Consider the following 24,792-nt stretch of genomic DNA (forward strand, 5'->3'; position numbering starts at 1 on the left):
ATCCAACTCCCAAGAAATTTGATTTGATTTTTTTGGTAAGAAACATTATAATAAGAGCTATGCTATGGAAGATACACTTGATTTATCATTTTTTACGCACTTCATGTCCTTATTAGTCATAGTTTTTCCTACCCAACCGAAAGAAATCTACCAAAAGCAAGGAATGCCATTGCAAACTTCAAGAAAAATCCTACTCAGGTGGCCAAGGAGAATAAAGTTTGAAAGTAATGCAATCACACTAAGAACATGTCAAAGAATATGTATCATTGAGATGTTCACGTCCAATATGATTGAAGTCCAACATAGTCTAACAACCAAATCTCATGCAACGCAAACAGTAATTGCCAAGGGAATAATGTGGTAGGTGACCTTGTTTCGAAGCTTTTGCCAATTTTGACAGGTAGGAATCTTCCAATACATACCTCCTAGTACCTTCATGTAGCATTAGTGTCTTTCGGTCTTGGTTGCTCATTGAAGTTGTGTTTTGCTTATCAAAGGAATTAGAAGTTTCTGCTTTTTCTTGAACCTTTTTCAGTGCAGGGGTGTTATATTTACCTGTGCTTTGGCAACGTTTTTCTATTTCATGTCCGTTTTATAGAATATTTTATTGTGTTTGCTTGTGCGGTATCTGGCATTGTGTATTGGTGTTTTCATTTGATGGTCTCTCTCCTTAATTTGAAGTTTCATAGAAGACGCTTCTTTGAAACATGCATTGTTCTTCAATGCATAAGCTATTAGGCTCATTGGTTGGTGCTGTAACGATTGCTATCTCAACTTGTTCACATTGATTCTAACCTTATTTCTCCAACTAATTTTTTTCCAACAATATAAATCTCCATCGCAGGAGATAAGCCACCATTCCACAACGAGGGAACCTTGGATAGAGGATATGCCTTTTGATGATTGCAAAGGTATATTTCATAATCTTTACCATTAGTGGCAATATTTGCACACATGGAATATCAATAAATTAAACTTGTGAAGACAGTAGAAATGGCCAATCATATAATTTTTAAACTTCGTGAAGATATTTTTAATCGAGCTTGTTTAAGCCAATGCTACTGACTACCTCAAAAAATAAGCATGTAAAATTGCATGGCAAAGAGATACAAGGGTCACAAACTCCTGCGAAGTGGGGAAATTTTGCTCACAATTTGAGAAGAAATTTTGCTCATCCTACGTTGCAATGCTGGTTTTACCGTCACCTTTCCACAAAGTCAGCTATACAACCTCAAGCAATAGACAGACCTACAACAGAACCTGACCTTGTACAGAAGCCAAAAAGACAAGTCACCAGCCAGATTTACATGCAGCTTGGTAAATTTTATATGCAAAGCTAACATCCCATGAGAATGTGGAGTTCACAACATGGCTGGCAACTACACTGGAATTTGAAAACATAAAGGTTGCGGAATCAGGAAAAAGAGATACCGGCCAGCCAGAGGGTAGTTCTATTGTCTCTCTAAAGGGTACTGCACATGGATTTATGGACCCAGACCTTGATTTAGATGAAGTATAAGCCACAAGCTTCCAACTTCAAAGTGCAATCACCTCATACTTTGCTACCATTCTATGCAGAGGGTAGTTCTATTGTCTCTCTGAAGGGTACTGCGCATGGATTTATGGACCCAGACCTTGATTTGGATGTTTATATATATGCGTGCAGAATATGTTCTCTTTTAAGCCACAGGCTTCCAACTTCAAAGACAATCACCTCATACTTTGCTACCATTCTATGCAGAGCCCCCAACATGACAAAGACCAACAGGTCTATAATAAGTCAAATGCTAGGAGTTCAAACACAGAAAAACACAGCAAATCATGGGTCTAAAATCTAGTCACAAAGTTGGACGACGAAATCATTTTGATGGCACAGAGACATCCCAGTGTTTCTAAATATCTTAAAATCCTTCCCATGAAATCAATCAACAAAATTATATCCTTAATTTTGGCAAAAAGATGCCAGATTCTCAAAATCTGGAACCTCTTATTCTCGTGATGCTGTCTGTCACTGCTGTGGAGAAAAAGGTTGAATTCACATGCCCTGGTAGACCCCCTTTTTTTGAAACTGGTCTTCAGGCAGTTAGACTACAGCAGCTAACTTTAGGACACGTGAGTTCATCTCATGTTCTTCAGGTACTAGCCGACACCTGTTCCCACATTGACATCCAATCCTCTGGAAAGCTCTGAAACCTTGGAAAAGGGACAAGAAGAGATACCATAAGATGACAGAGGCTTTCAAAAACAGACAGGCAGACTAAAAGCTCAGACAACGAAAACAAACTAGCATCCATTACTGATGCATGTGACCATAAAAAAGCCTTTAGAGAAAAACTTGTGTTGAATGAGGACGAGAGCCATGAACTGGTCTACATGCTATGATAATCAGGTTTCTAAGCTTGTGTCAGAGGCGCAACACAAACAAGATACGGCATCTGCTAGGCAAGCCCCTGTTGAAGAAAAGAGCCTGATTTGAATCTTTTTCAACAGTTAAGCATTTTGCATTGTTGCATGTAGCATGCAGGTTGGCCTCTGATAAATGATCGTTCAAGCGAAAGTGGATGTCAAAACTACTATACCATAGATAATACATTGACTTGTTACTTGCTAACCTTAAGATAGAAGACGTTTCGTGCAAAGGTACACTACGCATAAAACTAAAATTTGAAACCCTAAATACTTTCCTTGTTAGAAAACACTTTTCAAAGCCCCCTGGGCCAAATTGAACTACTTCAATGAGCAGTGGATCATTTGTCCCTAAACCAGCTCCAGCAACCAGGGTATAACCTAAAGCCCCGACTGCCTATGCAAGGCGGCAAGGGCAGACGGGGCGGCACGCAGCCAGGGAGGCTTTTCAGGCCAGACCTGAGGTGGGCGCACAGGTGCAGCAGGGCACATGTATGCAGTCAGCCTAGGGTGCTGTATAAGGGCAGAACAGGCCTGTTACAGGGCAGGTAGCATGCGCGAAGGCTGGGCTGCAGACAGGGTGCCTGCATGTATGATGCACAGGGAAGACTGTCCGGAATGTGCGCAAAGCTGAGCAGGGTACCGGTCTATGGACACATAAAGCGGTAATTCATTCACGAATAACCTGGACTTACTCAGACACAATCACAGAATCCTCGCTCCCTCGCTCAACAACACATTGGCCCCGAAGTCTGGTGCCCCTTGCGGTATTTCTTTATTGTTAAAAAGTTGGAAAATACAAAGCCCGAGTGCAACAGAGCACTCTACTTGCACTAGCTGAGTTTTACAAATTCTGGGAGAAATTTGCCAACATAACTGCACTAAAACTGTTCCATAACATCTCAGAATGAGTCCCAACTGACAGGCTCACTTCCATAGGCATCTCCCAATGGAGTCCAAAACATCACAATTCAGCTTGCTGTAATTTTCTGCACAGACCTGTTTTCAGCTCTGTTTTCAGCCCAAATTAACCCTTGTACTGTCCTGGAAGACTTTAGCAAAGTCCTACTGCATTCAGGCATCAACCGGGCAACATAACAACCCAAAAACAGCCCCTAAACAGTGCTGAAACAGCGTTGTATTGAAGAGGTTATTACCCTCTTCCGTCCCTGCTTTGGTGTAGGAACTAACTACACCGGTTCCTGTTCAAGGAGGCAACTAGCCTTTGCATATAAGCATGAAATTCACACAACTGTACCTGATTTTATCTGATGAGAGCACTTCCATAGTCTGCAAGAGAGAGAGAGAGAGAGAGAGAGAGAGAGAGAGGCTGTGGGGAGCAAGCTCAACCCTCAATACATGAGTTGCAGGGCAAGGGAGTGCACCACAATAGCTCTTAACGTGCAACAATCCACCCTGATGGCTGCAAATGAGCCTCATTCAGCCCAAATTCCCACGCTTCCCTCTTCTCAATTAGGAAAATGCACATAAATTTGACACTTGGCACATTTTTAAGCCTTTTCCACATGCAATCTTCCAGGCTAAAAATCTCCTCTGATTCACATTCTCACAACAGTCCTTTGTCAGCTTTTGGTCCCCTTGACATTCCGCACAAACTGACGCGAACACTTTTCAATTCCGACACTGCCAAAAATAGCAATTCCCTAGATTTTAGGGATGAGGTCATCTGCATTCCTTCTGGTCTCCTGACCATCTTTGACCACTATGGTCACTTCAGAATTTGCTTAGAATTCAAGATACATTCACATTTCGGTGGCGGCCACTTACTAGTGTAAACTGGCCTATACCCTCATTCAGTGGCCATGTCCTGGACACTGTCATTCATCTTTCAGTGCAGTTCTCAGGCTTAGCCAACCACTGGTCCAAAGTCCCACTGGTTGACCCATTCTGACATTGCAATGGTCCAAGCCCTTCCAAGAGATCTCGGGGGAAAGCAACAGCAACCAAAGAGAAAGAAAAGAAAAATATATATTTATAAAGAAATGTAAATAAGGAAAACAACTCCAAAAAGTTTCACCTCCTGGTGACATACCCCCCTCTTGAAAGAAGCAAGCGACCTCGATTGCAAGTCCACATGCAAACGGATGACATAGGACGAGCACCAGATTCCCCAGGTGATTAGTGTCATCGCATGTATCTCCTGCCAACGGATGACACGGGACGATGATAGGAATTCCCCACTACCATTTGTGCCATCGCAGGTTCAAGCCTTTCAAATACATGTTTCCGGATGCAACACAGGGCGATATCATATATCTTGTACTATTAGTGTCACAACATGTAAATCATTCATTTGAAGCGTAACAGATACAACTTCAAAGCACTGAAGTTCATTCATTGATTAAGTCATTGACAACAAATGTCAAAACTGTACATTGCCAAACATATAATACAAATGTACAGGTCATTCAGAATTCAGCTTCAAAAAGCATATTAAACCACTGCAGGTTCTAACAGGAAGGCTTCCTTGTGAAGTTGCATCAACTGAGGTGAATCAGCCAGTTCAACCTCATCCATCCATTTAGCATCCATTGGTGAATAATTTCTGAATTTCACCAAGTATCTTCTTGCAACTTGTCCTTTCACTTTTCTGTCTTTATGGGCCAGAATCTGCTCAGGAACCAGAATTTCATCCAATTCCTCCACTTCAGGCTGTTCCTCTGGCACCATATCTTCTGGCACATTGCCAATAAAAGGTCTCAACAGGCTCACATGGAATGCATTGTGGATCTTCCAAGTGTCTGGCAATTTCAACCTGTATGCCACATCGCTGATCTTCTCTGAGACTTGGAAAGGACCATAATATCGCATACTGAGCTTAGGAAACAGACGTTCCTTGCCCTTTCTTTTTCTCAGTCGTGCCTTTTCAAAACGCAATAAGACCCAGTCATTCTCTTTAAACAAGAGCTCTCGACGATGCATGTCAGCAGCTCTTTTCTGCTTAGCTTGTGACTTTTCCAAGGCATATTTGACCTTCTTATAGGCTTCTTGCCATCCCTCAACATACCGATCTACTTCAAATATCTTATCCTTTGTCTGCAGAATGGGAGGTACTTTCTTGCCACCTTCAACAATTTCAAAAGACGCCTTGCCAGTAGAGGAATGCACTGTATTGTTGTAAGCATACTCTACTAATGGCAAATAATGCTCCCAAGCTGCCTTATGTTCTGACACATAACATTTCAGCAGGTCCAAGACAGTAGAGTTAGCCTCTTCAGACTGCCCATCAGTTTGAGGATGAAAAGAAGATGAGAATTTCAAGGTCGTGCTCATATTCTCAAACAATGCTTTCCAAAACAAGCTAGTCATCCTTAGGTCTCTGTCACTGACAATAGACTGTGGCATACCATGGTATTTAAAGATATTCTGTATGAAAATCTTAACCATGTGCTCGGGCTTTATCTTCTTTCTAACAGGAATGAAGTGTGCCTGCTTACTGAATCTACATATTATAGTCCAGATTCCATCATTCCCTGTCGTTGTCCTTGGAAGATCAAAAATGAAGTCCATGGCAATACTTTCCCATGGTCTCTCTGGAATAGGCAGTGGTTGCAATAACCCAAGTGCCTTCTGTCTATCAAACTTGACTTTCTGGCATACTAGGCAAGATCTGACATAAGCATCAAGATCACGTCTCAAAGCTAGCCAATAAAAGAAAGTCTCAACCGCTTTCACTGTAGCATCAATGCCTCGATGTCCAGAATATGGTGGAGCATGACTTTCTAGCATTACTTTCGGCCTTAACTGCTTAGTCACACATAGCTTTCCATGCATCATGAGAAAGCCGTCTTTCAGAACATAGTGATCATGATGTTGATTATTCATTAGCTGCTCATAGATTCTGGAAAAATCTTCATCACTGGCATACTGCTCTTTCATATCATCCAATTTCTGGTGATAAGAAATAGAAACAGCTGACACTTGTGGTTTGCGAGACAATGCATCTGCAACCACATTCTTCTTGCCTTCCACATGCACTATCTGAAAATGGAACATTGACAGAAAATTTGCCCAGCGCATGTGTTTCTCTGACAACTTTGCCTGTGTGAGAAAGTATCTGAGCGTCTGATGATCCGTTTGCACAACAAAATCAGCACCAAGCAAATAGTGTTTCCAACTAGTAAGTGCATGGATCACAGCTAGCAGCTCTTTCTCATAAATCTGATAGTTCTTCTCAGTGTCAGAGAGTATTCTACTCTCATATGCCACGACTCGGCCATTCTGCATCAAGACAGCACCAATGCTGTTCCCACATGCATCACACTGCACAACAAATGACTTAGACAGATCTGGCAATATCAACACAAGATATGTAGTCATTTTCTGTTTCAAGCATCTAAATGCTGATTTCTCTTTATCTGTCCATTGCCATTTAATGGCCTTCTTTTCAAGCGCATGTAACGGTGAAGCAATCTCTGTAAAATGCCTTACAAATCTGCGGTAGTAAGAGCATAGGCCAAGAAAACTGCGAACATCATGCACAGTCTGTAAATCTGGCCATGAAACGATTGCTTCAATCTTAGCAGGATCCATTGTGACACCATCCTTTGATACAATGTGCCCAAGGAAGTGAATTTCTTCTAGAAAGAATTCACTCTTCTTGCCATTAATGAGCAATCTGTTGTGTTTCAGCTCATTAAAGATTGCTGTCAGATGGTCTCTGTGCTCCTCTTCACTCTTTGAATAGACTATCATGTCATCAAAGAATGTGCCCACAAAGCTTCTGTAAGGACGGAAAATTCTGTCCATCATTCTGTTAAATGTGGCAGGAGCATTTGTCAATCCAAAGGGCATGACTAAGAACTCATAGAGACCAAATGTAGTGCGAAATGCGGTCTTGTGCACATCCTCGGGTCTGATTCTGATCTGATGGTACCCACTCTTTAAAACTATCCTGCTAAACATTTCTGCTCCTTGCAAACGATCAAGAATATCATCTATGCGCGGAATCGGAAATCTACTCTTGATCGTGTTCTTGTTCAAGGCTATGTAGTCAATACACATTCGCCATGAACCGTCTTTCTTCTGTACTAGTAACACAAGTGAACAAAACGGGGAACTACTGGGCTGAATTAGTCCCTTCTCTAACAGCTCATTAACCTGTGTCATAATCTCTTTCTGCTGGGCTGCACTAACCCTGTACGGTGGCCTATTGGGCGGACTAGACCCTCGAATAAGATCTATGGCATGATCCTCTGGCCTCTCAGGGGGTAACTCTCCTGGTAAAGACTTTGAAAAACAGTCTCTAAACGTATCCAAGAAAGCTTTTCTACCTTCGTCTAGTGTAGACAAATCAGTTTCAACTTCATTCACTTGCTTTGCAAAAACCAAGTACGCAGAAAGATGATTTTTCATTACTGAAGTTATGGCAGAAGCAGAAATAACTGGGACAGACTCTCCTTTCAGCTTCACATCCAGAACATGAGTCTTGTCCCTATGTACAATTGTGATTTTCCTATTAAAAGCATCCAACACTGCATGTTTCCTATGACACCATGGAATTCCCAACAGGACATCACATCCTTCCAAGGGCATGATAAGAAACTCCTCTGTGTCCACATAACTCTGTATATGCATGCGAAGTTTGCCAAGTATAGGAGTGACAGGAACTGAATGCCTAGGGCATGCCAAATCAGCCTGTCCAACTGGTCCCATCTCTTCAGCACGAATTCCCAACTTGGCTGCCAATGCCGGTGAAATAAAGTTGGCTCGAGCACTAGGGTCAAAGAAAATCAGCACTGTAGCATCTCTGATTTTACCCCATGCTCTGCACAATTCTGTAGCATTATCACATGGCTGGTCACCAACCATGTCAGGTACCAATCCTGCACTCGGCATTGTCTTTCTCTTAAGTGGCCCTTCTTTATCCTCGGCATCTTTTGCTGGCTGTTGTGGACATTTTGCAGCCATATGCCCTTTCTGTTCACAGATGAAACATTTCCCAGCTTGCATCAATGCCTTTCTCTCTTCATATGACTTGCTATATAATGGCCTCTTCTGTCCTTTGCCTTGACCAGCACTTTTCTGAGGCTGTGTCTACCAAGTCTTCTTCTCAAATGGCTTCTTTCTATAAAATGGTCTAGGTGGGAAATCCCTCTTCACAACTGGTTCCTGTTTGCCCTGAGGTTCCTTGTTCACTGTGCTCTTAAAGCCACATGAACCTCCCTGTAGCAATGCATTAGCCATGTTTGCATTCTCAATGAGCTGAGTCATATTAGAAACATTGGTCTTAATGCAATAATCCCTGATTTCTTTGGGCAAACCACAGCAATACTTCTCTATTTGCTCTGACAATGGCACTGTTCTGTAGGAAGTTCCTGGCAAGAGTGCATCCCAAAACTTCTTATTATACTCTTCCAAATTTACACAGTTGGCTGCATCAAGTTTGTGCCATGCTGTCATAACATCCACTTCAAAAGTATTTGTAAGCCAGGCAAAAGAGAACTGCTGCTTAAACTGAACCCATGTAGCAGGTGCTTGTCCTTGCATCAACAGTGAGGTCCACCACTGCAATGCATTACCTTTCAAGAAAGTAGCAGCCTTTCGCACCTTAGAAGACTCTGTAAAGTTACCCCCAGTGTATGCTGCATCAAACTGCTGAATAAAAGTCAACGCTTTCAATTTGTCTTGCATCCCACTGAAAGTCTCAAACTTTACTGCTTGACCTCCTTCTTTGTAATCCTTTTGCACCTTTTCTGCATCAGTCCTTACTGCTCTTTGTCCATTAGGTTGAGATAATTCAGCCACACTAACACGTGCTGCGGGCCCCAAAGCTGGACTAAAATAAGTTTGAAATCCGGGTTGCACACCTATATTGGCATAAAGAGGGTTCACAGCTTCCATAGGCATCATTCCTGGTGACACTCTTGACATCAGTCCTGGCAAAACTGTGGGCGGCCTAGCCATGGCCTGGAAAACAGACCCACCACCAAAATAGCCAGGCTGGGAAGCAACGAATGGAGGAATGGTCGGCATAACCCTTTGCACATTACTGCCCTGGCCATTAAATGCCTGTACCTATGCCAGTGTAACATGCTGCACTGGATCAGCTGCCACTGCTGGTGTCTGCTCTACATGCTGTGGCATCCTTGGCACTTGTTCCTGTGCCCTCTCAACTGCATGCTGAGATGATTCAGCCTGGGAATCCCCTGTCCTTGACTGCAAATATCTCTTCATCTTGGGATTCTTCACCAGCTGTTCAAAGGTACCAACCATGCTCAGGAGCTGCGCATGAAATAAATCCTCTTGTTCCTGTTCTTCTACTGACATGGCTGGTTGTGACAATGGCTGTGTCCGCTCAGATGCTGACACTCTAGGACCTGTCATATCTCTACGGTGTCGGCGGGTAGAAGAGGAACTCTCTTCTGCCGGGAGGTTTCCTTCTCCCTTATCTGCCATGCTGTCTACTGAGCCCTCAAAGGAATCCTGTATCCAAAGAAAGATCTTGTAATCAAGGACCCTATCCCGGCAATGGAACCATAAAACCGGTCTATGGACACATAAAGCGGTAATTCATTCACGAACAGAATCCTCGCTCCCTCGCTCAACAACACATTGGCCCCGAAGTCCGGCACCCCTTTGAAGGCACTCAAGAGTTAGGGTTAGGGTTTACACAGGTTCAAGCAAGCAAGCGTGGAAACCAAGATGAGAGAGCACGACTTCCAATATGCTTCAATGATAAGAAAAATCAAGTACAATAGCCACATGATAGTGACCCTAAAAGATAAGTGTTCACATGTCCGGCCATAAATGTGCCGGGTGGACCAAAACACTTATAAACTGCATATAAGTGAAACTGAACTAAACTGGGGGAAAAAACCTCCACTAACTGAAGTAAAAAGTGCCCCAGTAACCTACTGATGATCACTAGCACTCCTCTGGGTGCATACACAGCATAAAACCCAACAAACCCCCCTGGAGTGATATGTGATCACTGTACATCATCCACCAAAAGGAAACAAATTCAAAGCATTGCGGAATGCTTCAAATTTCGGACGTGGTAATGCCTTGGTGAAGATGTCTGCCACATTCTGATCTGTAGGACAGTAGATCAGACTGATATCTCCTGCCTGGAGTCTCTCCCGAACAAAATGATAGTGAATCTCAATGTGTTTCGTGCGAGCATGAAACACAGGATTCCTGGCCACAGCAATGGCACTCTGACTATCAGTATAGATAGGTGTAGGCTCCTCCACTGAAATATCCATATCAGTCATGAGACGACGCAGCCAAACACACTCAACAGTAGTAGTGTAGGCTGCTCTGTACTCTGCCTCACAAGACGAAGTGGCCACTGTGGTTTGTTTCTTGCTTAGCCAAGAAATGCATGAAGCGCCAAGAAAGAAACAATTTCCACTAGTGGAATGTCTGGTATCAAAGTCACCAGCCCAATCTGAATCACTGTAAGCGTGTAACTGCATGTCACCCCCCTCAGGATAAAGCAACCCAAGAGACAAGGTACCCTACAAATAACAAAATACACGCTTCACAGCTTGCCAATGTGACAACCGTGGGCTGTGCATGAATCTGCTCAACTGAGAGACTGCATACTGAATATCTGGCCTTGTATTACACAAGTAAATGAGGCACCCAACAGCCTGAGCATATGTAGTGGCATCAAAGGAAACACTGTCATCTTGTAGTGACAGTTTCATCCCAGGCTCCATAGGAGTACTAATAGGCTTGCAATCCTGAAATTTAAACTTCTCCAGAAGTTTAGCAACATAACGTGATTGCAACAACCCAATGCCTCTGTTATCCTGCACAAACTGTATGCCCAAATAGTAATGTACAAGAGGGTAGTAGACCTTCAAACACATCATTTTCAGACTGATTTGCCTCATAACCAGCCATGGATATTTCTGATTTTTCATCAAAAATCACATCCCGACTGATGAATATCTTCCTGGATAGTGGGTCATATAACCTGTAGCCTTTGCTCTCACGGCTATACCCAACAAAAATGCATTTTGTGGCTTTATCATCCAGCTTCCTCCTCAACTCTTTGGGTATGTGTGCATATGCAAGACAGCCAAAGATACGAAAATGCGATACAGAAGGCTTGCGGCCATGCCAAGCCTCAAAAGGAGTAATAGAAACCAATGCCTTTGTGGGACATCGATTCAAAATATGACAAGCACACATTACTGCTTCCACCCAAAAGATATGTGGTAGTCTTTTTGCCTTTAGCATACATCTGGCCATCTCCATGAGTGACCGATTTTTCCTTTCTGCAACCCCATTCTGCTGTGGAGTGTAAGGAGTAGTATACTGATGTTTTATACCTCTACTCCCAAGAAAAGAATTCAGCATATGTGACATATATTCCCCCCCTCGGTCAGAACGGAGAGTCTTCACCTTGCATCCTGACTCTGTCTCAGCAAGTGCTACAAAGGCCAAAAATGCATCATATACCTGTGATTTCTGTGTCAAAGGATAGACCCAGCATATACGAGAGAAGTCATCAATAAATGTTGCAAAATAAAAGCAACCACCTAATGACTTCGTCTGCATGGGTCCACAAAGATCACTGTGTATAAGTTGCAACTTTGCAGTTGCTCTTAGAGCCTGATCACGTGGGAAGGAAAACCTGTGCATTTTTCCCAAAATACATCCTTCACAAATGTGATCTGGAGGCTTCTCCATGAGAGGTAGATCTGTAAACATATTATGTCGCTGCATATGCATAAGACTACCAAAATTTACATGCCCCATGCGAGCATGTCATAACTCCGCATCAACCATAGCTGGAGTAAGAGTGAATGCATGATAAGCAGACTGATCCACTGGCTGAAATGCATCCAACTCATAAAGTCCATGACATAATGTACCAGTAAGCATCAAGGTCAAGGCATTTGCTTTGTCTCTGACCATGCATTTATCATCATCAAAGTAGACCTGCATTCCACAATGTGCTAAAGAAGAAATGGACAACAAATTCTTCTTTATCCCTGGTACATATAAGGCATCTGTAAGGCGGAGAATTGAGCCATCAATGGCTGTAAGCTGAATCTCCCCAATGCCACAAACTGGATATGAAGCATTGTTGGCACACTGAACAGTTTTGCCAACAGGGGCAGGGCCAACATGACTAAACAAATCCCTGCGAGATGTGATATGCTTTGAGGCACCACTATCAAAATACCAAGTACATGCATGCTCTGTCAAATTGAGTGCCTGTGAAGACCAAGAGGCATCATAGCTGCATGTATAAAAACAGTAATCCCTGTCCTCAACAAAAGAAGCAGTCTCTGGAGGAGCTTTAGAAGTATCATTAACTGACATCCCAGCTTCCTTTGCCTTCTCTTTGGCAATCCTCTTCCTACATTCCGTGATGTAGTGACCTGGCTTCTTACAGTAATGACATTTGCCCTTCTTCTTGGGCTTTCCATCACCTTTCTTGGTATCCTGTGAAGAACCACCATCACCTGAATTTTGATTTGCACTCTTTGGCTGAGTTTTTCCTTTCCCCTTTTGACCTGTAGTAAATGCTTGTTCAGCATTTGTGTTCATATTCATATTCTTCCTCATTTGCTCCTCTTGTAGTAAGAGAGCAACAAGTTCCTGATACTTGAGGGGTTCAACAGCATTCCTCATGCTGAGGTTCAAAGAGGTATGGAAAGCCAAGTAAGATCTTGGCAAAGAGTGCAAGATGGTGGACACAAGCTGTGTCTCAAGAATAATCTCATCCACATTGATGAGTTGCTCTCTCAAATCCTGCAGCTTGTTTAAGTGGCTAGACATGTCATCTCCTTCATTCATTTTCTGATTTTCCAGCTCTCTTTTCAAAAATGAGATCCTAGCCTCATTACGAGCAGCATACATCTGCTCCAAAGTCACCCATGCATTCTGTGAAGAGCCAGCTGAACGAATATGAGGTATAATGGACCTCTGTACTGACAATGCAATGAGTGACAAAGCTTGTGCATCCCTGGCATCCCATGTCTTTTGAGCATTTGTTCTCTGAACAGGCAATGGCTGTCCTGGAGCCTGTACCTGTTGTCCTCGTCCACGAGCACCCCCTTGGGGAGGAGTCTCTGGAGCCAATGGACCTGGACGTGGTTCATCACCACTAACAAAATCCCAAAGACCTTTTGCCACAAGCACATTTTTCAGCATAAAACTCCACAAGGAGTAGTTCGTGCCATCCAATTTGTCTTCCTTAGACAAATATGTGAATACATCACTTTGCTGTTGATTTGCCATTATGCTTTACGCACAATGTTGTACCTGTTTACCAAAAAACCCAATAGCAAAAAACCCTGATAACAACTGTACTCCACTGAATACAGTTCACACAAATCTGCCTGCACTCTCAATCCTCTGAATGTGCAGCTCAATGCACCAATGACTGAGTAGAGCAGCAAATGGCGTACACAATGCCAAAATGCCCCAAAAATGCCCAAATTTGCTGCACCCAAACTGTGCAAAAAAACCTGTATAGTTCTTTGCTAGAAAATCTGCCTGTTGTGCCTGTATATTTTTCACAGAGAAAATAAAAATGCCCAAAAACTGAATTTTAATGCTTACCACCGAATGACTGTGTAGGTTGTGTTATTTCTGCAGGTACTGTTGACTGTACTATGCTTGTACAGTCTACTGGTTCTGTACGGAAGCCAGGTACGAAATCATACAGACGTATCTCTGCAGGTACAGTCCCCAGGTATGCAGCACTGAATGCTGCACTAAAGGTACAGTCGCCAGGTGCAGTCGCCAAGTACACAGCACTTAAAGCTGCACGTTTCTCTGTGCAGGTGAAAATTAGCGCTGACTGTACGGAAGCAAGTCGACTTAGTACTCAATGCGACCAGCGTTGACAAGAGCTGGTCTTGATGCTGACAGCAGCGAACAAGTACTACAGGCTGCAGGCGGCGCTTGACTGTTGCAGTACCCGACTGAAGGCGACCAGGTTACAGAAGGCGGCGCACAGCTGCAGGCGGCAATTTTCTGGCGGAGCTTACTGTACGGGGCTGGTACACGTTGACAGGTACAGTACGCTGTACGGCGTTGTCAGGTACGGAATGCTGTACAGCGCACAGTTGTAGTTGAAGGCGGCGCATACAAGGTGTACGGGCTGAAGGCCGACTGAAGGCGACCAGGCACGGGCAGGTACAGTATCTGAAGGCGATGCAGGTACAGTACCCGACTGAAGGCGACCAGGTACTGAGGTTGTAGGCGGCGCTTGACTGTACGTATGGGCAGCTAATGCGCACGTTGAGCTGATGGCGGCGCACAATGGTGTGTACGTATGCTGTACGGGCAGCAGCAATGCAGAGCTTCAATGCTCTGATACCAATTGAAGGCACTCAAGGGTTAGGGTTAGGGTTTACACAGGTTCAAGCAAGCAAGCGTGGAAACCAAGATGAGAGAGCACGACTTCCAATATGCTTCAATGATAAGAAAAATCAAGTACAATAGCCACATGATAGTGACCCTAAAAGATAAGTGTTCACATGTCCGGCCATAAATGTGCCGGGTGGACCAAAACACTTATAAACTGCATATAAGTGAAACTGAACTAAACGGGGGGAAAAAACCTCCACTAACTGAAGTAAAAAGTGCCCGAGTAACCTACTGATGATCACTAGCACTCCTCTGGGTGCATACACAGCATAAAACCCAACACCCTTGCGGTATTTCTTTATTGTTAAAAAGTTGGAAAATACAAAGCACGAGTGCAACAGAGCACTCTACATGCACCAGCTGAGTTTTACAAATTCTGGGAGAAATTTGCCAACATAACTGCACTAAAACTGTTCCATAACATCTCAGAATGAGTCCCAACTGACAGGCTCACTTCCATAGGCATCTGACTACCCAATATTAACCCTTGTACTGTCCTGGAAGACTTTAGCAAAGTCCTACTGCATTCAGGCATCAACCGGGCAACATGACAGCCCAAAAACAGCACCTAAACAGTGCTGAAACAGCGTTGTATTGAAGAGGTTATTACCCTCTTCCGTCCCTGCTTTGGTGTAGAAACTAACTACACCGGTTCCTGTTCAAGGAGGCAACTAGCATTTGCATATAAGCATGAAATTCACACAACTGTACCTGATTTTATCTGATGAGAGCACTTCCATAGTCTGCAAGAGAGAGAGAGAGAGAGAGAGAGGCTGTGGGGAGCAAGCTCAACCCTCAATACATGAGTTGCAGGGCAAGGGAGTGCACCACAATAGCTCTTAACGTGCAACAATCCACCCTGATGGCTGCAAATGAGCCTCATTCAGCCCAAATTCCCACGCTTCCCTCTTCTCAATGAGGAAAATGCACATAAATTTGACACTTGGCACATTTTTAAGCCTTTTCCACATGCAATCTTCCAGGCTAAAAATCTCCTGACTGGTTCACATTCTCACAACAGTCCTTTGTCAGCTTTTGGTCCCCTTGACATTCCACACAAACTGACGCGAACACTTTTCAATTCCGACACTGCCAAAAATAGCAATTCCCTAGATTTTAGGGATGATGTCATCTGCATTCCTTCTGGTCTCCTGACCATCTTTGACCACTATGGTCACTTCAGAATTTGCTTAGAATTCAAGATACATTCACATTTCAGTGGCGGCCACTTACTAGTGTAAACTGGCCTATACCCTCATTCAGTGGCCATGTCCTGGACACTGTCATTCATCTTTCAGTGCAGTTCTCAGGCTTAGCCAACCACTGGTCCAAAGTCCCACTGGTTGACCCATTCTGACATTGCAATGGTCTAGAAGCCCTTCCAAGAGATCCCCGGGGGAAAGCAACAGCAACCAAAGAGAAAGAAAAGAAAAATATATATTTATAAAGAAATGTAAATAAGCAAAACAACTCCAAAAAGTTTCACCTCCTGGTGACAGTTGGCAACTTGGACATATCACATTGGCGGGCCAGGGCCTGAGCACTGACTGAACAGCAGGTCGTCTCATTCAAGTCATCGTAGCCTGCTCAGTCACCAAGTCTTGGTCAATCAATGGGCTCCCGTCCTAGACCCTCTACCAATATGGACCAAAATAACTATCAGTCTTGCAGAGCCCTCTCAATGACTAAAATAAGTGAATGGAAATCTCGATGAATGACAAAGTATTCACCTCTCTAATCCGACTAAGCGCACCTGCTACACTATTCAAGGACCCCTGACCCCTTGCGATAGCGTATCTCAAAATCAAAATCTTGCATTAACTCTGGCCATCTAGTCTTTCGTCCTCTCAAATGATCCGCATCACACACATACATGATTGACTGACGATTAGTCAATACCATGCCCTTCTTGATTTAGGACAGCTCCTATGCAATCACCACAAGCATCACATTCAACTACGAATGACTTGTCCAAGTCAGGAACAATCAATACTGGACCACATATAATAGCATGCTTAAGCTGCAAGAAAGCATCCTGTTCTTTTGAAGTCCGTTTGAAAGTGATTTTCTTCTTTGTGAGATCATGTAGAGGAGTGGCAATCATAGCGAAATGCCTTATGAAACGCCTGTAATACGAACATAATCCCAAAAAACTACGTACTTGATGTACGTTTTGCAATTCGGGCCAATTCCGAATGGTCTCTATCTTTGCAGGATCCATTGTAACTCCATCCTTGGATACAATATGACCCAGATAATGAATCTCTGAAAGAAAAAACTCACTTTTCTTGGCATTAATGAAAAGTTTATGCTTCCGCAACTCTTCGAACACTGTGACCAAATGAGTTCTGTGTTCCTGCTCATTCTTGGAGAAAACGAAGATATCATCAAAGAATACTCCTGTAAATTTACGATGGGGTCGGAATATCCTATCCATCATACGATTAAATGTAGCAGGAGCATTGGTGAGACCAAAAGGCATTACCAAAAATTCATATAATCCGAAGGCTGTCCTGAATGCAGTCTTATGGACATCTTGTGGAACCACTCGTATCTGGTGATAACCACTCTTCAGATCAAGTCGGCTGAAACAAGCCGAACCATCAAGCTTATCCAAGATATCATCAATACGCGGAATTGGAAATCTGTTCTTGATGGTAAGCTTGTTTAAAGCTCTATAGTCTACACACATACGGAATGATCCGTCCTTCTTTTGAACAAGAAGCACAGGAGAGCAATAGGGTGAGGAACTGGGCTGAACCAAACCTTTCTGTAAAAGCTCGTTTACCTGCTTCATGATCTCTTCTTGTTGTGCAACACTCACTCGATATGCGGGTTTGTTGGGTGGAGAACTACCTGGCACAAGATCTATACGATGATCTTCGGGCCTTTGGGGAGGTAATTCACCTGGCAATGAATCAGCAAAACAGTCGTTGAATGCATGAAGAAAATTCAGCCTATCATTAGACATAGCATCCACATTTTGATGATTTGGTACAAGGCTATCACGAACAAAAACCAAGTATGCAGAAAGACTCTTTTTCATTGCTTTATTAATTTGGATGTGTGATACAAGTGGGATGGAATCCCCTTCTTTGCCAGCATCAATAAAATGCATGCGGCCTTTATGCATAAAAGAAATCATATTGGACTTGTAGTCTTTGCGGGGCTCAAGCCTATGGCTTGCCCAACAATACATCACATCCATTTAGTGGAGCAACTAGGAAATGTTCATTATCAAGGTAGCCCTGGATATGAATGCGCAACTTCCCTATCAATGGGGTAACCTGCACCTCTTTACCAATAAATGCAGCTTCGGCTTCAATCTGAGGTCCCATGTTCTCAACCTCAATACCCAATGCAGCTGTCGTTTGCATAGAGATGAAGTTATCGGTTGCACAGTCATCAAACACATGAATAAGGCGGGCTGATCCTTGATTTGTACCCAAGCCTTGCAAACCATTCGCTCTTTTGCATCATGACTTGTATTTCCTTGCACATCAGGAACTGCATGTACATTAGCCTTGGTCTGCTTGTCCTTGTGCTTAGGTTTGCGGTCTGGGCACTGTCGAAACATGTGCTCTTTGCTACCACAAGAAAAGCATTTTCCATCCTTGGCATATTGCTCTCTTTGCTCCGAGGTTAAGCCGAATTTGTTCTTCCTTGGGCCCTGATCTTTAGATGTGTTATTTTCAGCTTCACCACCCTTGTAGGTCTCCCGGAAGTTCTTTTTAGGTGGCTGTCCACCCTTTTGCAGATTTGGGACAGCCTTGTCTTTCCTCTTTGAACCTCCTTGATCCTGTTTAATCTTGAGCACCAATTGCTCTGTAGCAAGAGCAGAAGCTGTGAGCTGTTGCAAAGTATGTTTCGGGTGCAATTCAATGCCCGAACGATATGCTGGTTGCAGTCCAGAACGAAACTTCCTCTTTCTTTCATCCTCAGTGATTTGCATAAAGGGAGTTACTTCCAGCAACACTTTCCAAAACTTGTTTACATACTGTTGCACGCTTTCATGATCTCTTTGCTCCAACCTGTCCCACTTTTGGGTAAGAGTTTGCTCCGCATTTGGTGGCAAAAACTGAGCATAGAATCTATCCTTAAATTCCTTCCAGGTGCAAATGGGATCCTTGGTGATCTTTTCAGTGATCCACCAATGAGCAGCAGTCCCTTTCAAAAACATGCTAGCATGGCGTACTTTAGACTTTTCAGTAAAGTCCTCATCGCTAAAGGCAATGTCAAACTGTGCCACAAATGCTAACACTTTAGAAGCATCATGTTCACCATGAAAAACATCAAATTTAACAGATTTGTCACCTGCTTTGAATTCCTTGAGCTTCTTGGCATGAGGCTCATGGTCTTCTCTTTTTCTTTTCCCCTTATCCAACTGGCCCCATGGGCCGTCACAGAAGTTTCATAAGGCACGGTGGCATGTGCTCCACGAACTTGAAACTCAGATGCATGTGACTTACCTGCATATGGCATTGTCTCTCCATGAGACAACTCAGAAGGCAAGATTCTTCTAGAAGCAGACCTGTCACCCTTACCATGGGATACATATCTTGCATGCATGTGACTTTTATGCTCTCCATGAGCACTAGCATACATATATCTGTCAAGCTTTGTGCCTTGTGGAGAAGATGCATGACGAGAGGTGACTGTCACCTCTTCCTTTTGCATAAAAGATTTCAGCCTTTGAAATGCGGAATCTCCATGCTTCAAACGAGGTGGATTTCTGAATTTCAGCTCTCCGTCGTCCCCCTCTTTGATATCACCTTTGCGGAGGAGGTAGGCAAGTGCCAACTCCCTTGGCTTCTTGCCCACTTCCCGTGCCATAGACTCAAAAGTTACATCTACCATTGCATCAGCCTTCCTAGCTTCAATGGCACTTTGCACATGGGGATCTTCATGCAAAAACTTTAACTCTTGCTCTTGAGCCTGCAAAAGTTTTCTCATATGTTCCATTTCAGCCCTCATTGCATCAGGCTCATGACTGTCTTTCCTGGAGACAGTTGACCCTTTGATTCACTATCATTTACCCTTTCAAGGGGCTTGTGCCTTCCTCGCAGAGCATCGGACCCACGAGAGGCACTAGATGGACCCCTCGAATTTGGCACTTCCAAAGGGTTGCCTTGGCTGTCCATTGTGTTTAAGTGTGCTAAAAGCGGGATGTCCAGTACACAGGTTCGTTTCCCCACTAGGAAGAGGGAAACAACCGTGCTCTGATACCAATGAAACCGATCCCGTCAAGTAGGAAGAGACTCCGTTGGACAACCACACACGTAATAGCACAACTTAAAATCACAATTTGAAATGGACAACTTAATAACAACTTGAAATTGAAATGAAATGAAATGGAAAGATGGACACCAGCACTGGGGCCGGAACGGGCCGACCCCCCCCTCAATATATGATATATTTATTGGGAGTATTTAACAAATACAATGCTCCATGGGTTCCAAGAACCAGATGATGTCCATGTACATATGAATACAGTACCAGACAAATAGGTTCGAAGTCGACGATCGAAGTAGATGCTCGAAGCAGAACGATCACTAGCGTGGTCCAGTCTCTACAGTCCTGTGCTTTCACTGGACTCCGCGGCGAGCGCCTCACTGGTGTTCCGAGACCACGCACAAACAGGCGCTCTCGTACTAACGCCCGGCTCTCCCGATCTCAGCACCTTTGGACCGAGGTTCTCCAATAGAGCTTGGACTACCCGGCACCGAACGGGTGTTACCGTGGGGAATGAATCCCTTATCAGATTTAACACAAAATACTTTATTTAAATCTGAAAATTCACTTACTTGAAGGTTGCAGATTGTAGACCAATACCCGAGGTATTCGTGTGTGTAGCTACTTGAGTGGAATACCGAGATGTAGCCACTTGAAGAAAGAAAACACCGCCTATGGAAAGGAAGTGCGACCACCTGTTGTGCAGGACACAGCCTGCCTTCTTGTGGAGGAGTTTGTCTTGCTACAACCGCCTAGTGATGCAGCTGCCTGGTGAAGAACACAAACGGAAGAAGAGGCTTGTGCAGTTGCCAACTGAAGACAGGCGCAGCCTCCTACTGTAGGCACAGCTGCCTGAGAGAGAAAAGTAGCCGCCTAGTATAGAGGAGGCACCTGGCTGCTGTGCACAGCTACTTGGCTGCAACCTGCGCAGCTGCCTGTAGTGGGTAGCTTGCTAGAGAAACAGGCGCAGCTCGCTGGAGAGGGCCCACGACTGCCTGCAAGAGAAACGGGCAGCGTCGTCTCTGCAGGTATGCTGCCGCGTGTAGGAGCAGCCGCCTGAGGAAGCAGAGGCAGCACGCTGAAGTTAGGAGCAGCCGCCTGGTAGAGTATGCGCAGCCGTGCAGCACGATATGGCAGCCGCCTCTGTGTAGGAAGAGCAGCCTGCAGGAAAAGATGGTGTGGAGTATGCAGCCGCCTGTAGATGTACAGCCGCCAGCAGTGAGTACAGAAGCGCAACTGGTTCAGCAGCCGCCTGGGATTTCGTGTGCAGGAGATGGTTGCCAGATTCTCTCTTACGAAAGATGGTGGGAGAGCACGCCGGTGGTATATACGATGGAGATGATGGCTTCTTTTTAATAAGGTTGGAGAGGGAGTGATACAACTAGTGCTGGCTGGCTCCCCACGCTTGCATGTGGGCGGATAGCTCTTTGGGGGTGTGGGTAGGTGACCATGCACCCACCCCCACACACACTTAAGTGGGGCTCCCCTCCTTGGCCCCTAAGTGGGTGCCCAAAGGGGGTGCCCACTTTTAAGTGAGTGTGAACAAATGACCTTATAAAATGAAGGTTTAAAATATGAAATATTAAAACAACATGTGCAATATACTTACCACCTGTTCACATGCACCAAAACTCGTCAGAAGACAGAGCAGACTTCACGACTCACTGGCACGCGTCCCCGCTCAGTAAGTAACACGTCAAGCAGGCAAACACAAAAATACAAGTCATGCGAAAACAATTTCAAACATGCAAAACATGTGTGCATGTGCAAATAGTAACATGGACATATCTCCCGTTCATGGAACAAGTACAAAATATCTGTCGGCACAAAAATGGCATGACGTAAAACATAAAAACCTGGTCTTCCTATGGAGTGACAGTCCCATAGGTAAGACACAGTCCCAGGCACGAGCCTCCCTATGGAGTGACAGTCCCATAGGTAAGACACGGCACGAATACTGGCTCTTCCATGGCGTGACAATCCCATGGGTCGAACACAGTCCAGGTCATACACGGGTGGCACCAGTCTGGCTCCCGTCCATACGACACCATCTTGCTAACACACGGGTGACACCAATCTGGCTCCCGTCCATGTCAGCAAAATACTGGCCTCTTCACATGAGACACTGGCCTGGCCTCAAGTGAACGAGACACAAAAACTGGAGATGGACCAAATGGTCGGCCAATTGGTGACATCATGTGCCTGGAGGCACCATTGTCTAGAATCCGCTCCCAAGTATCCGTAGCGACGAGTCCTTCAACCTCCTCTCTGCCCAAAGAAAATGAAACATCGGTGTCCATCACCTCCAGGTGCACAAAAGCTAGAGTCTTCACGGTTGCTGCTGAGGATTCTGCACCCTTCTCGGTGTTCCGCTTGGAACATTGCCGCCAATAGTGGCCTTTCTTGCCACAATCGTTATACAGGTCCTCTCTGCCTTTAGTTTCTCGCGGTCTGAGTCAGGAGACATCTTCTCAGAAGACTTCTCCTATGAAGCCTTCCCTTTGCCCTTGTTGTTACGGCCTTTCGATCGTTGGCCAGTTAAGGCATCTGAACCTCCGCCCTGTGGAGGATTCGAGAATCTTTCCTCCTGGTCCAAGACCATGGGTACAAGCTCCTCTCATGTGATGGTGTTGAGCCTGCCACTGGTAATCAAAGAAGAGTAGAAAGCTGAGTACTAAGAGGACAAATGCGACAATAACGTGATGGCCATATCCTCTGATGATATCTCCTTCCCAGCTTGAAGAACTTCCTGCTCAAGAGCTTGCAGCTTGTTAATGTGCTCCCGCATCGTCGATGACTTTGGAGAATTCATAACCCGCATCTGTACTTCCAAGGAAATCCTCTTCATGGACGATACCCTGTTATAGAGAAGCCAAATGCTGCCACATACCTCTGGCTAGCGTCATATGCTTGATATGATTGATTACCTGAGGTGTGTAGTTGAGGAAGATGAAAGAACGGACCCTTGCATTGACACGATCCCATAACTGTGCTTGTGCCTCGCGTTCTTTCCAAATTGAGAGTAACTCCCCTTCCTCTAACTCCAGCCTTGGAACCCCAACAACAATGAAATCAGCAAGGTCATAAGACTCCAAAATAGATTCCATCATTACCTTCCATATGCCATAGTTGTTCCAATCCATCTGACGGTCCACCAAGAACGTGGAGTGTCGGGATCTTCACATGCTTCTCAACAATCTCAAGTAAATCTGCCATTGCGGGGATGCAACTGAAAAGAGTGGGTGGGTGGGTGAGTGGGTGAGAAAAAAGAACTTTGTAACTTGGTTGAACACAATGCTAATCAATACACTTAAATACACTAAGATTTGAAGGACACTTGCTCATATACAAGAAGTAAATTGCTGAATTGACAAGAGACACACAATGAGCCGGAACGGCTGACCCCTCCCTTGAGTAAATTGTATTACTATTGGAGAAATTCAATAGATAGCTTCACGGGCATCCATTGCCAAATCCTCAAGCACTACACGCACTTGATGATATCCACTCTTGAGATCAATTCGGCTAAAGCATGTCAATCCATCCAACTTATCAAGGATGTCGTCTATGCGTGGAATCGGAAACCGATTCTTGATGGTAAGCTTATTCAAAGCTCTATAATCCACACACATACGAAAGGATCCATCCTTCTTTTGAACTAAGAGGACGGGTGAACAATATGGGGAAGAGCTTGGCTGAACCAAACCCTTCTCAAGAAGCTCATTTACTTGCTTCATGATCTCCTCTTTTTGGGATGCACTTACACGATGGGCTGGCCTATTAGGTGGTGAGCTACCCGGCACAAGATCAATGCGATGATCTGCCGGTCGTACAGGTGGTAACTCATCAGCAAAACAATCATTGTGCTCTTGCATAAATTTCAGCCTATCATTACAAAGAGTGTTTACATGTACATTATTTTCCTCAACAAGATCTCGTACAAAAATCAAGTACGCAAAAATACTCTTTTTCATTACTTTCTTAATTTGTACATGAGATACAAGGGGAATGGTATCACCCTCTTCACCAACATCAATTACATGTTCTCGGCCTTTATGCATGAAGGTGATCCTGTTAGTCTTGTAAGCCTTGCACGGATCAATACGTGTATGCCAAGGCTTTCCAAGCAATACATCACAGCCATTCAAAGGTGCCACAAGAAAATCCTCATGAAGAGAAAACACGAATTTTCTCTTAATAAGTAAGTGAATTGGGGTCCAATCAGGTGAGAGGACATGGGGAGATGCCCATTTATGAGTAAAAGGGGAGGATTAGGTCCTGGACATTGAGTCTTGTCTGCCTCGGGACTTCAGTGAGTGTGAACTTGGAAGCGGTCATAATTTATAAGTGACTTTTGGGCACCCAAACTTTAATGAAGTGGAAACGCACTCACTTATAAATATTGGCTAAGTCCTAAGGGCTATTTGAGCCTAGATTGGGTAAGTATAAACTTTAATGAAGTGGGAACGCACTCACTTATAAATATTGGCTAAGTCCTAAGGGCTATTTGAGCCTAGATTGGGTAAGTATAAACTTTAATGAAGTGGGAACGCACTCACTTATAAATATTGGCTAAGTCCTAAGGGCTATTTGATCCTAGATTGGGTAATACTTACCACCTGTTCACATGCCACACAACCATGTCAGCAGACAATTTCACACGCACGGTTCACGGGCGGGCGTCCCCTTACCTGGAACTACACATTGGTCAAGCAAGCATGAAAACAGCATGCAATTTCATTTGCAGGCAAGCACATAAAGATGCTATGCAATGCAGCATTGGCATGAGCA

The 24,792-nt window shown here is 44.2% G+C and overlaps 1 protein-coding gene across 2 annotated transcripts in view; it reads right to left on the bottom strand.

Moving 5' to 3' along the window:
* Nucleotides 1–1,655: 1,655 nt before the first annotated feature.
* Nucleotides 1,656–24,792, bottom strand: part of LOC147638649 (MSF1-like family protein) — a 31,250-nt gene continuing 8,113 nt past the window's right edge. Inside the window, exon 2 of one of the 2 annotated variants that reach the window (XM_086798582.1) lies at nucleotides 1,656–2,186. The gene's annotated coding sequence lies outside the window, so the exon portion shown is untranslated. Of the gene's footprint in view, nucleotides 2,194–24,792 lie in introns of both variants that reach the window. The other variant, XM_086798581.1, reaches the window with a different exon arrangement.

Source organism: Cibotium barometz, chromosome 5 (assembly GCF_041138505.1).
Source record: "Cibotium barometz isolate CiBa-2024 chromosome 5, ASM4113850v1, whole genome shotgun sequence".
NCBI classification, from domain to species: domain Eukaryota; kingdom Viridiplantae; phylum Streptophyta; class Polypodiopsida; order Cyatheales; family Cibotiaceae; genus Cibotium; species Cibotium barometz.